Here is a 12275-nt window from a genome sequence, read left to right as displayed (position 1 = left end):
CAGGGGGCCCGGGTTCATTCCCTGGTGGGGGAGCTGGATCCCGCATGCATGCTGCAACTGGGAGTTCACATGCCGCAACTGGGGAGCCTGCCTGCCGCAACTACCACCCAGTGCAACCAAATAAACAAATAAATATTTTTTTAAAGGAGCAAAATAAAAACATTTTCAGACAAATGAAAATTACAAGTTTTACCAAAAGACCTTCACTAAAGGAAATTTCTAATGAATAAACTTAAGAAAGAAGAAAACTGAACCCAAAAGAAAGGTCTGATATTAAAGAAGAAATTACTTGTTAGGAAATTAGAAAATATGTGGTCAAAGCCAAACAAGCATTGGCTGTATGAAACAATAATAACAATATATAGTTTGGATAAGGTGGAGGTATGATACTGGACAAGTACAACTGCGGGGGTATGGGGTTTCAGTGGAGTTAAAGCATTCTAAAGTTCTTGTTTCAATTTGGAAGAGGGTAGAAATGTTCATTTTATTAGTAAAGAGATTTTGTTTAGTCAAGATGCATGCTAAAAATTCAAGAGTAACAGTAAAAGAAAAAAAATGTTTAAATCTGAATAAATTAGCATCCCAAAAACTACAATGGGTACAAACACAAAAAAGCCCTAAGAAAAGACTGCTCTCTCTATCTAAAGGACCAGGAAAGGAGCAGGCTAGTAAGACAGAAAAACTTTTAAACAATAACTACCTGCAGTAGCCAAACATCATAGAAAAACCTGGCCCTATCCCCACCCCCATTGGCAAAGGGCAAGTGGCAAGCCTAGACTTCTATCCTCTCGCCAGGCTGTAACAAAGCTTCACTATACTCTCTCCAGGGTGGTACCAGAGAAGGCTGAGTAGGGTGGCAGGACATTCATTTCTGGTAGGTGATCATGAAAGAAAGCCCCCAAAAGGTATAAGTAGAGACCATAGGGGGAGCCTGGCAATAACAAAACATGTCTCCTCCTCCTTGCTGGGGTAGTGTCAAGAGGCTTGGCAGAAGGACAGGACTTTCACCACTGCCCAGCGGTAATGAAGCCACTCATTATCCCTACCACGGTGTCATTGGAGACCATGTGGTGAGCAGCTAATGAGGTATGAGTGGGGAGCCAGAATTCCCACACCCACCTAGCACTAGCAAGGAGCAAACTCCCCTCCCATGATTGTCAACAGAGGCCAAGTGGGGAACCTAGACTCCTACAACCCACCTGGCAGTAACAAAGCAGTGCCCCTCTTCCCTTGCCAGAGTGGTGTCAGAGAAAGCCATCTAAAAGAGGAAGTTTAAATAAGATAGCGTCTCATAACATAATACCAACAATGTCTAGGTTTCAATAAATAAATAAATAATCTCTCCACATACCAAGAACCAGAAAGCTATCAAGCTGAATTAAAAACAGAATCAACAGATGCCAATAACAAGATGACAGAGATATTAGAATTATGTAACAAAAAGTTTAAAGCAGCTATTATAAAAATGATTCTATAAGCAAATATAAACATACTTGAAACAAATGAAAAAAAAAAGAAAACCTTAGCAAAGAAATAGAAGAATAAAAAAGAACCAAATGGAAGGGCTTACCTGGTGGCGCAGTGGTTGAGAATCTGCCTGCCAATGCAGGGGACACGGATTCGAGCCCTGGTCCAGGAAGATCCCACATGCCGCGGAGCAACTAAGCCCATGCACCACAACTACTGAGTCTGTGATGTAGGGCCCATGTGCCACAACCACTGAGCCCATGTGCCACAGCTACTGAAGCCCATGTGCCTAGAGCCCGTGCTCTGCCACAAGAGAAGCCACCGCAATGAGAAGCCCGCGCACCGCAATAAAGAGTAGCTCCCGCTCACCACAACTAGAGAAAGCCCGCACACAGCAACGAAGACCCAACTCAGCCAAAATAAATTTAAAAAAAAAGAACCAAATGGAATATTTGGAACTGAATGCACTATACAGCAGAATGAAGGAGACAGAGGAAAAAATATCAGTGAACTCGAAGATAGAACAATGAAAATTACCCAAATTGAACAAGAGAGAAAATAAATGGGAAAAAAATTAACAGAGCTTCCTAGGAATATAACAAAAGCTATAACATTCATGTCATGAGAATCCCAGGAGAGGAAAAAGAGGACAAGGCTGAAAAAGTACTTGAAGAAATAATGGCTGAAAACTTCTCAAATTTGGCAAAAGATATAAACCTACAGATTCAAGAAGTGAACTCCAAACAGAATAAACTCTAAAGAATTTCACACCAGGACACATCATAGTCAAACTTCTGAAAACTAACAACAAACACAAAGTTCTTAAAAGCAGCAAGTGAAACAACACCTTACCTATAAGGAAACACAATTTGAACGACAGTAGATTTCTCATCTGAAGCCATGCAGGCTGAAGGAAGTTGCATGATGTATTTCATAGGCTGAAAGAAAAAAAAAAACAACTATCAACCTGAATCCTGTATCCAACAAAAATATCCTCCAGGAATGAAGAGGAAATCAAGACATTCTCAGATGAAGGACAGACACTAAGAGAATTTGTCCCCAGCTGCCCTTCCCTAAAGAATGGCTTAAGGAAGTTCTCTAAATGAATAGGAAATGATTTTTTTTAAAGAAATCTTGGAACATCAAAAAGAATATGGTAAGGAAAACTATGGATAAATAGAATTTACTTCTCCTTTGGAGTCTTCTAAATTATGTTGGAGGGTGGGAGCAAAATTATTACCCTGTGTGATGTAGTTTTAAATACATGTAAATACCTAAGACAAATATAGTGTAAATGGGGAAGTGTAAAAGGACATAAAGGGAGATAAAGTCTCTATACTTCACTTGAACTGGTAAAATGAAGACACCAATAGTCTGTAATAAGTTATATGTACATAATATAATACCTAGAACAATGACTAAAAAAGCTACACAAAGAGATACACTCAAAATAGCCATACATAAATTAAGATGGAATTCTAAAAATGTTCAAGTAACCCACAAGAAGGCAGGAAATAAGAAATCAGAAGAAATAAAAAAGAGAGAAAGAAAACAAAAAATAAAATTGCAGAATTAATTCCAAAATAGCAATAATTACATTAAAGTTAAATGGTATAAATATACCAATTAAAAAACAGAGACCTTTGTATGGTGACAGATTGTAACTAAACTTATCATGGTGATTATTTTGTAATATACAGAAATATCGAGTCACTATGTTGCGCACCAGGAACTAACATTGTGTTGCAAGTTAGCTATACTTTAAAAACGAACAAACAACAAACTCATAGAAAAAGAGATCAAATTTGTGGTTACCAGAGGCAGGAGGTGGAGGGAAGGAGAATTGGATGAAGGTGGTCAAGGAGTACAAACTTCCAGTTACATGATAAATAAGTACTAGGGATGCAACATATAACATGATAAATATAATTAGCACTGCTGTGTGTTACATATGTAAGTTGTTAAGAGAGTAAATTCCAAGAGTTCTCATCACAAGGAAAACAATTTTTTTCTCTTTTATTTTGTATCTATATGAAACAATGGATGTTCACTAAACTTATTTTGGTAATCATTTCATGATGTATGTAAGTCAAATCATTATACTGTACACCTTAAATTTATACAGTGCTGTATGCCAATTATATCTCAATTTAAAAAGACAGGGAAACTGTCAGAGTGAGTTAAGAAACATGACCCAACTATATGCTATTTACAAGAAGCTCATGTTAGCTATAATAACATAATTAGGTTGAAAGTAGAAGGATGGAAAAAGTTATATCATACAAACATTAATCAAAAGAAAGCAAGAGTGGCTATATTAATATCAGAATATATATAAAGAAAATATGTATGCTAATATACATTAGCAATATACACATTATATATAATAGACAATTTTATTATTTACATATTATATATTAAATTAAATATATACCAATATATAAATAAATAATAATAATACATATATAGACAGAGTGAAATATAAAATAGATTTCAGATCCAAAAGATTTAACTGAAACAGAGGATATTATATAATGATAAAAGGGCCAATCCATCAAGATACAGCATTCCTAAATGTGGATGCACCAAATAATAGAGCTGCAAAACATGTGAAGCAAAAACTTATTAAACTAAAAGCAGAAATAGACAAATCTACAATTATAGTTGGAAATTTCAACACCCCTCTCTCAGTGATTGATAGAACAACTAGACAGAAAATCAGCAAGGATATAGAAGAACTCAACAACACCGTCAACCAATCGGATCTAATCAACATCCATAGAACATTCCACCCAACAGCAGGATGCACAATTTCTTCATATACCCGTGGAACATATATCAAGATAGGCCCTATCCCAGGCCATGAAACAAACCTTAACAAATTTAAAAGAACTGAAATCACAGAGTATGTTATCCAACTGCAGTGGAATCAAACTAGAAATAAGTAATAGAACAATAACAAGAAAATCTGCAAACACTTGGAAACTAAGCAACATACTTCTAAACAATTCATGGATCAGAGGGGAAGTTTCAAGGGAAATTTAAAAATATATTGATGTTGAGGGACTTCCCTTGTGGTCCAGTGGTTAAGACTCCGTGCTCCCAGTGCACGGGGCCTGGGTTCGATCTCTGGTCAGGGAACTAGATCCCACATGCCACAAATAAAGATCCTGTATGCTGCAACTAAAAGATCCTGCATGCCGCAACTAAAGATCCTGCATGCCACAGTGAAGATCAAAGATCATGCATGCCATGACTAAGACCCAGCGCAGCCAAATAAATAATAAATATTTTTTAAAAATAAAGAAAGGATTGTTGTAAATATATATATATATGTTGAAATGAATGAAAATGAAAACACAACATATCAAAATCTGTGGGACACAGCTAAAGCAGTGCTGAGAGGGAAATTTTTAGCACTAATTGCATATAATAATGGAAAAGGAAAAGTCTGAAATCAGTAACCCAAGTTCCCACCTCAAGGACCTAGCAAAAGAAGGACAAAATAAATCCAAAGCAAGTAGAAGGAAAGAAATAATAAAGATAAGAGCAGAAAGCAATGAAATGAAAACAGAAAAACAATAGAAAAAAATAAATGAAACAAAGAGCTGGTTTTTTAGAAAGATCAAAAAAATTGGCAAACCTCTAGTAAGACTGACAAAAAAAGAGAAGACACATATTATATTACATACCCTACAGACATCAAAAGGATAACAAGGAAATATTATGAACCATTCTACACACAAATTTGTTAATTTAGGTGAAATGAACCAATTCCTCCAAAAACAAAAATTAACACCATTCATCCAATATGAAGTAGATCATTTGAATAACCCTATTACTATAAGGAAACTTCATTGGCAATTAGAAGACTTCAATTTAAAAAAAAGGAAATCTGCAGGTCCAGATGGTTTCACTAGACCATTCTACCAAACACAAGGAAGAATTAACACCAATTCTACAGAATCTCTTCCAGAAAAAAGAGAAAGGGGCATTGCCCAAATCATATTTCCCTAATACAAAAACTATATATAGTACAAAAAGAGAAAATTATAGGCCAATATTCTTATTACTATAGATGCAAAAATTCTAAAAAATGTTAGCAAATAGAATTCAATAATATACAGAAAGAATTATAGAATTCAATAATATACAGAAAGAATTATACAGTGTGAACAAGCAGAATTTATTCCAGGAATGCAATGCTAACTCAGTATTTGAAAATCAAGCAATGTAATCCTCCGTACAAACAAGTTAAAGAAGAAAAATCACATGATCATATCAATAGATGCAGAAAAAGAATTTGACAAAATCCAACACCCATTCATGAAAAAAAATCTCAGAAAAAATAAGAATATAGGGGGACTTCCTCAACTTGATAAAGAAATCTACAAAAACCCTATGGCTAACATCATACTTAATGGTGAGAAACTAGATGTTTTCCTCCTAAGGTCAGGAACAAGGCAAGGATATCTGCTCTTAACCACTCTTATTCATCATGGTGCTGGAAATTCTAGCCAGTGAAATGAGGCAAAAACGGAAATAAAAGGCAGACAGATAGGAAAGGAGGAAATAAAACTGTCCCTATTTGTAGACACGATTGTCTACGTAGAAAATCCCAAGGAATCTACCAAAGAACTCTTAGGACAAATAAATGAGCTCAGCAAAGTTTCAGTATACAAGATAAATACATAGAAATCTACTGAATTTCTATATAATAGTAATGAACACATGGACACCAAAATTCAAATACAATACCATTTACAATCGCTCAAAAAATAATTAAATGATTAGGTATAATTCTAACAAAACACGTACAGGACTTGCATGCTGAAAATTACAAAATGCTGATAAAATAAATCAAAGATCTAAACAAAACTTCATGGATTGGAAGACTCAACATAGTAAAGAAGTCAATTCTCTTCCAAATTGATATACAGATTTAATGCAATTCCTATCAAAATCTAAGCAGGATTTCTTATAGATATAAACAAGATTATTCCATAGGGCTTCCCTGATGGCGCAGTGGTTGAGAGTCCGCCTGCCGATGCAGGGGACACGGGTTCGTGCCCCAGTCCGGGAAGATCCCACATGCCGCGGAGCGGCTGGGCCCGTGAGCCATGGCCGCTGAGCCTGCACGTCCAGAGCCTGTGCTCCGCAACGGGAGAGGCCACGACAGTGAGAGGCCCACGTACCGCAAAAAAAAAAAAAAAAAAGATTATTCCATAAATTATATAGAAAAACAAAGTAACAGTAACTAGAATAACTAAAACAATTCTGAACAAGAATAAAGTGGGAAGAATCAGTCTACATGATTTCAAAGCTTATTATAAAGCTATAGTAATCAGGACTGTGTGATATTGGTGGAGGGACAGACACATAGATCAGTGAAATGAAATCGAAAACCCAGAATTAGACTCACTCACATACGCCCAACTGATTTTTGACAAAGGTGCAAAAGCAATCCAATAAAAGAAAGATAGCCTTTTCAACAAATGACACTGGAGCAATTGGTCATCCGTCAGCAAAAATGAAACTCAATCTAAGTCTCATGATTTATACAAATATTAACTCAAAATGGATCAGGGATTTAAATGTAAAACTATAAAACTTTTAGAAAAAACACATAGGAGAAAATCTTTGGGATCTGGAGTAGGCAAAGAGATTTGACACTAAAAGCAGGATTCATAAAAGGAAAAATTGATAAGTTGGGCTTCACCAAAACGAAAAACTTTTGCTCTGTGAAAGATACAATTAAGAACATGAAAAGACAAGCTACAGAATGGGAGAAAATATTTGCAAACCACAATATGCCAAAGGACTAATATTCAGAATGTATTTTTTTTAAAAAAAAAAACAACTCTGAAAACACACACACACACAAAAAAAAATCCGTTAGAAAAATGGGCAAAAGACATTGAAGAGACATTTCACCAAAGAGGATATACCTATGACAAAGAAGTACATGAAAATATGTTTAAAATCATTAGCCACTAGGGAGATGGAAATCAAAATGGTGAGATATTACTGCTATCAGAAGGGTGAAAATAAAAAATAATGACAACACCCAAATACCAGCAAGGATGTAAAGAAACTATCATTTGGACATTGCTGGTGGGGAAAATGGCACAGCCACTCTGTAAAACACTTTGGTAATTTCTTAAAAAACTAAAATGCAACCATTATATGACTCAGCAGTTGCACTCCTGGGCATCTATCCCAGAGAAATGAAAACTTATGTTCACACAAAAACCTATACAAGAATGTTTATAGCAGTTTTATTCATAATAGTAAAAAACTGGAAATAACCCAGATGTCCTTCAATAGGTGGATAGTTAAACTGTGTTACATTCATACTATGGAATGATACTCAGCAGCAAAATGGAACGAATGTCACCTCACATCCATTAGGATGGCTACTATAAAAAAAAAAACAGAAGTGTTGGTGAGGATGTGGAGAAATTGGAACCATAGTACAATGTTTATGGTATTGTAAAATGGTGCAATCACTATGGAGAACAATATGGAAGTTCCTCAAAAATTTAAAACTAGAACTACCAAATGATCTAGCAATCTCACTTTGGATATATATCCAAAAGAATTGAAAGCAGGGTCTCAAAGAGATATTTTCACACCCACATTCATAGCAGCAGATGGAAGCAACCCAAATGTCCATCGATGGACAAATGAATAAACAAAATGTGATATATACATACAATGGCATATTATTCAGCCTTTAAAAAAAAAAGGAAGGAAATCGTGGCACATGCTACAACATGGAAGAACCTTAAGGACACTATGATAAATAAAATTAGCCAGTTACAAAAGACAAATACTCTATGACTCCACTTATATGAGGTATCTAAAGTAGTCAAATTCACTGAAACAGAAAGTAGGACGGTGGTTAACCGGGGCTCGTAGGGAGGAGGGAATGGGGAGTCGTCGTTTAATGGGTATAGAGTTTCAGTTTTGCAAGACAAAAAGAGTTCTGGAGATTGGTTGCACAATGTGAATGTACTTAACAAGGCTGAACTGTACACATAACACTGGTTAAGGTGGTAAATTTTTGTTATGTATATTTTACCACAATTAAATTTTTTTAAAAAGACTTTCATCTTATAACTTTAAACTTGTGTCTCATTTCCAATACCTGCCTACCTAATATACTACAAATCCTTATTTTATATAAACCCAGCAACTATTCTGAACAAAAATACTGCACAATATTGTCCATGTTAAGAAAAAGCATTTTGTTAAATGTATACATTTTAAATATACCACAATTTTTAACCCTTGCTTGGCATTTATTTTCTAATATATCCTGAAGATTAAAACTGGCCTTGTTTCTCCTCTTCAAACACCTCTTTTTCAACCACCTTTCCCTTTCCCCAAACTATGTTCTAATAACTATGTTCTAATTCTTCACCTGTCTATTGCCCCCATCCCGCTTCTTTGTATAGAATCCTCACCCTAGGGATCCTCAACTCAGGACCCTGTCATTTCTGTCTCCCATCCCTACTCAGCCTGCATTCATCTGATTGAGCCAGAACTGAAGACCAGGGAAGCCACTAGCTGCTTGGACGTGGGGAATTTCCCGTCCTGCTTGTCAGGAACTGGCATGGAATGCTCTAGAACTGGGGTAAGGAGTGCTGAGTTAGAAGGTAGCAAGACTCAGAACAGACTTTTGTATGAGGCTGAAGTCAAAGCTTAGGAACTACCTCCAAAGTGAGGAGGAAAAAGTTGATGATAGAGTTGGCTAAAGCTCTCAGTAAACATTGGTGGGACAGGTCCCTTTGTCTGAAACAGAATCACAGTTACTGTTAGGAAACCACATAGCCCACAAATAAAGGGACAATTGGTTGGGTCAATGCTGTACCCCTAATAAACATGAGTCCTTAGTAGAGGTCAGGATAGATAGAAATGGATTCCAAATATACACTTAGATAACTATTAGCTTTACAAAGCAGAGGCTGGACCAGAGAAGCCTGATCTGAATCCCATCGAAGCATGTCACTCCAAATTGTTCTGCAGCTGGTAGGAAAAGACACAGCCATAGTTTCATGGGTGTCCCTGGCCAATTACATCCAGAACCAGCTCCCCATCTCTTTGTGATCACAAGGCTAGCTTCAAGGGAGTACAACTTGTGCGGTCACACAGGGCCCCCACTCAGAAGGGGCTTGATTTAATGCTACACTACTGCCATCTTGAAATTCTTAATAATTTTATCTTTGAATTTATGTTTTGTAAGTGTAGTTCAATGGGACAATAGATCATGCTCATAAGCAGAGTAGGTATGTGGGATAAAGAAAAAAAGCTTTATATTTTAGTACCTTTAACAGCAATTTTTTCCTTGCTTTTGAAAAAAGCATTTTCATTCTGCAATGGGCCTAGCCAATCAGGCAGCCAGTCCTCCATGACCACATTTTCCCTGCAAGACACATCAACTGCCTCAAATCTGCCAACCAGATTCTCTAGCTCTCCTTCAAGGAACCTGGAACTTTATGGTACTTTGTGCTTTTTTTCCCCTTAAATTCACAAAATATATTTATTAGAGGAAAATTAAAAAATATGTTAATCAAAAAGAAAAATATATAAAAATCATTGCTAATCCCAAGATCCAGAGATAACCACTCTCAATATTTTGGTATATATCCTGTTTATATGCACATGTACTCACTTTTATAAAAACAAATGTTAAGTCACAAGATTTAGTAATCTGCTCTTTTACAATATTAATATATTAAAAACATTTTTATGTCACTAAATATATACGTATTTATTTTCAAAAGGAAATAAATGTCAATTTTTCTAATTATAAAAATAATATTAGCTCATTGGGAGAAAACATCAGGCAACAGAGAAATGTATAAATAAGAGTGAAATTTCTACTTAATCTCACCATCCATAGATAATCACTGCTAACAATTTGCTGCAGATACTTTGAGACTTCCTTCTGTGTGTGTGTGTGTGTGTGTGTGTGTGTGTGTGTGCGTGTGCACACACATGTGTGAGTAAATACACACATATAAGTTTTATATTAAATACACATATTTAAACAAATATGGGATCACACTGTGTATAGTCATATAGTCTCTTATTTTCCTATAGAATATGGATATATTTCTATGTGAATATAGATCACTATATACTTTTACATAAATGAGATTATCCTATATATAATACTCTTCATCCTGATTTTATCTCCTAACAATATGACTTAGATGTCTTTCCCATTCCAGTACATACAGACTTCTCTTATTCTTTGTAATGACTGAAGAGTTATTAAACTAAGAGTTGTTAACACTCATTGTGTAGATTTATTATAATGTAACCATTCCTCAGATGATTAAACATTCAGCTTGTTTCCAGTTTTTCAATTTTTAAAACAATACTATGATGAACATTCGGTTACATATATGTGTGTATATGAGTGTGTATGTTTGGACCCATCCAATTATTTCTTCAGAATAAACTACTAGATGTGTAATGGCTGGATTAAAGGATATGAACATAAAATTTACACTTTACAGTTCATATTGAGCAACTATGTGTAGCCTCTTTATTTTTTTCTTCTTTTTCTTCTTTATTTTTTTCTTTCTAAAGTTTCTTTAAACCCCTATCCCTCTGGATGATACAGGAGGCATACAGACATAAACTTGCCAATTAAAGATATCCTTAATTCTTCAAGTTTAAAAAATAATATTTTTCTATTTCAAATAATCTCCTTTGGTTAAATACCCAGACTTTCAAGGTTTCTCTCCCTTCTCCTTCCCAAGATGTCTTCATGGCAATTGAGTGTGGGATCCTGGCCGCTGGCTGTCCTTTGAGTCTCAGCTGGTCCTTTGCTCCATGTTGTCTGTGGGTACCTTCCGAAGCTCATGGCAGTTGGTGCTGATATCTTTACCTAGTCTGGTTTTTGAGACTAATGATGTCTACCTTCTTGGTTCTACCATGTGGCATGAGGTTATTGGCATAGGACATTGGTATGACAGGCATGACTATTGTCCCTACGACTCATCTCTAGAGGTTGGTCACCCACAGCCTCTGCTTGGTGTCATCTCATCCTAGTTTCATTTGGGAAGCAAGTTGGCCCATATCCCAGTAACTTTTCAGAGCCTTCTCCAGGTCCCAGCTATGCCAATCTCAGTGCCATGGGAAACAAGGGAATGCCTTTTTCCTTCTTCCAACTTACTATGCCATCATGCCATTTTAAACTTCTTATCTGGGTAGCATCATAATGGACACAATACTTCTCTAGGGGAATTTACCATTTTCCAGTCTGAACCTGGGGATACAAAGAGCTGTCTCTACTGCTCTAATAATCTCTCAAACTTATTTGGGACCACCCCCTTCTCCTTCCTAGGCAGTCCCCTCTAGGAATCAGAAAGGGCTATATTTTACTTCTTCCTATCTGGACGAGACAAAATGTCCCTTCCTTCTCAAGGTGGCATTTACTCTCTCCATTCCCTAGGAACTTAATTATGGAAAGCTATCAGATTATCAAAAAGGAAACACACTGAGAGGTATTTCAAAACATATCCATGTCACATATGTTTTAAGGCCTTAATACATGTTACCAAATTACCCTACAAAATATAGTACCCATCTAAACTCCAAATAGCAGTATATGAGATGTCCTTTCCCATAATCCTTAAATAGTAGGCACTAAACTTGGCCAACTGTGCAAAATCTTGTTATCCTAATCCTTTAGTTTGCATTTTTTTGAGTATTAGTGAAATTGACAGTTTTTGATGTTTATTTGTTCTTTTGTGAATTTCTCATTCCTGATCTTTGCCCATTATTCTACA

Source organism: Delphinus delphis, chromosome X (genome assembly GCF_949987515.2).
Source record: "Delphinus delphis chromosome X, mDelDel1.2, whole genome shotgun sequence".
In the NCBI taxonomy this organism is placed as follows: Eukaryota; Metazoa; Chordata; class Mammalia; order Artiodactyla; family Delphinidae; genus Delphinus; species Delphinus delphis.
Note: the sequence above shows the minus strand (reverse complement) of the source record.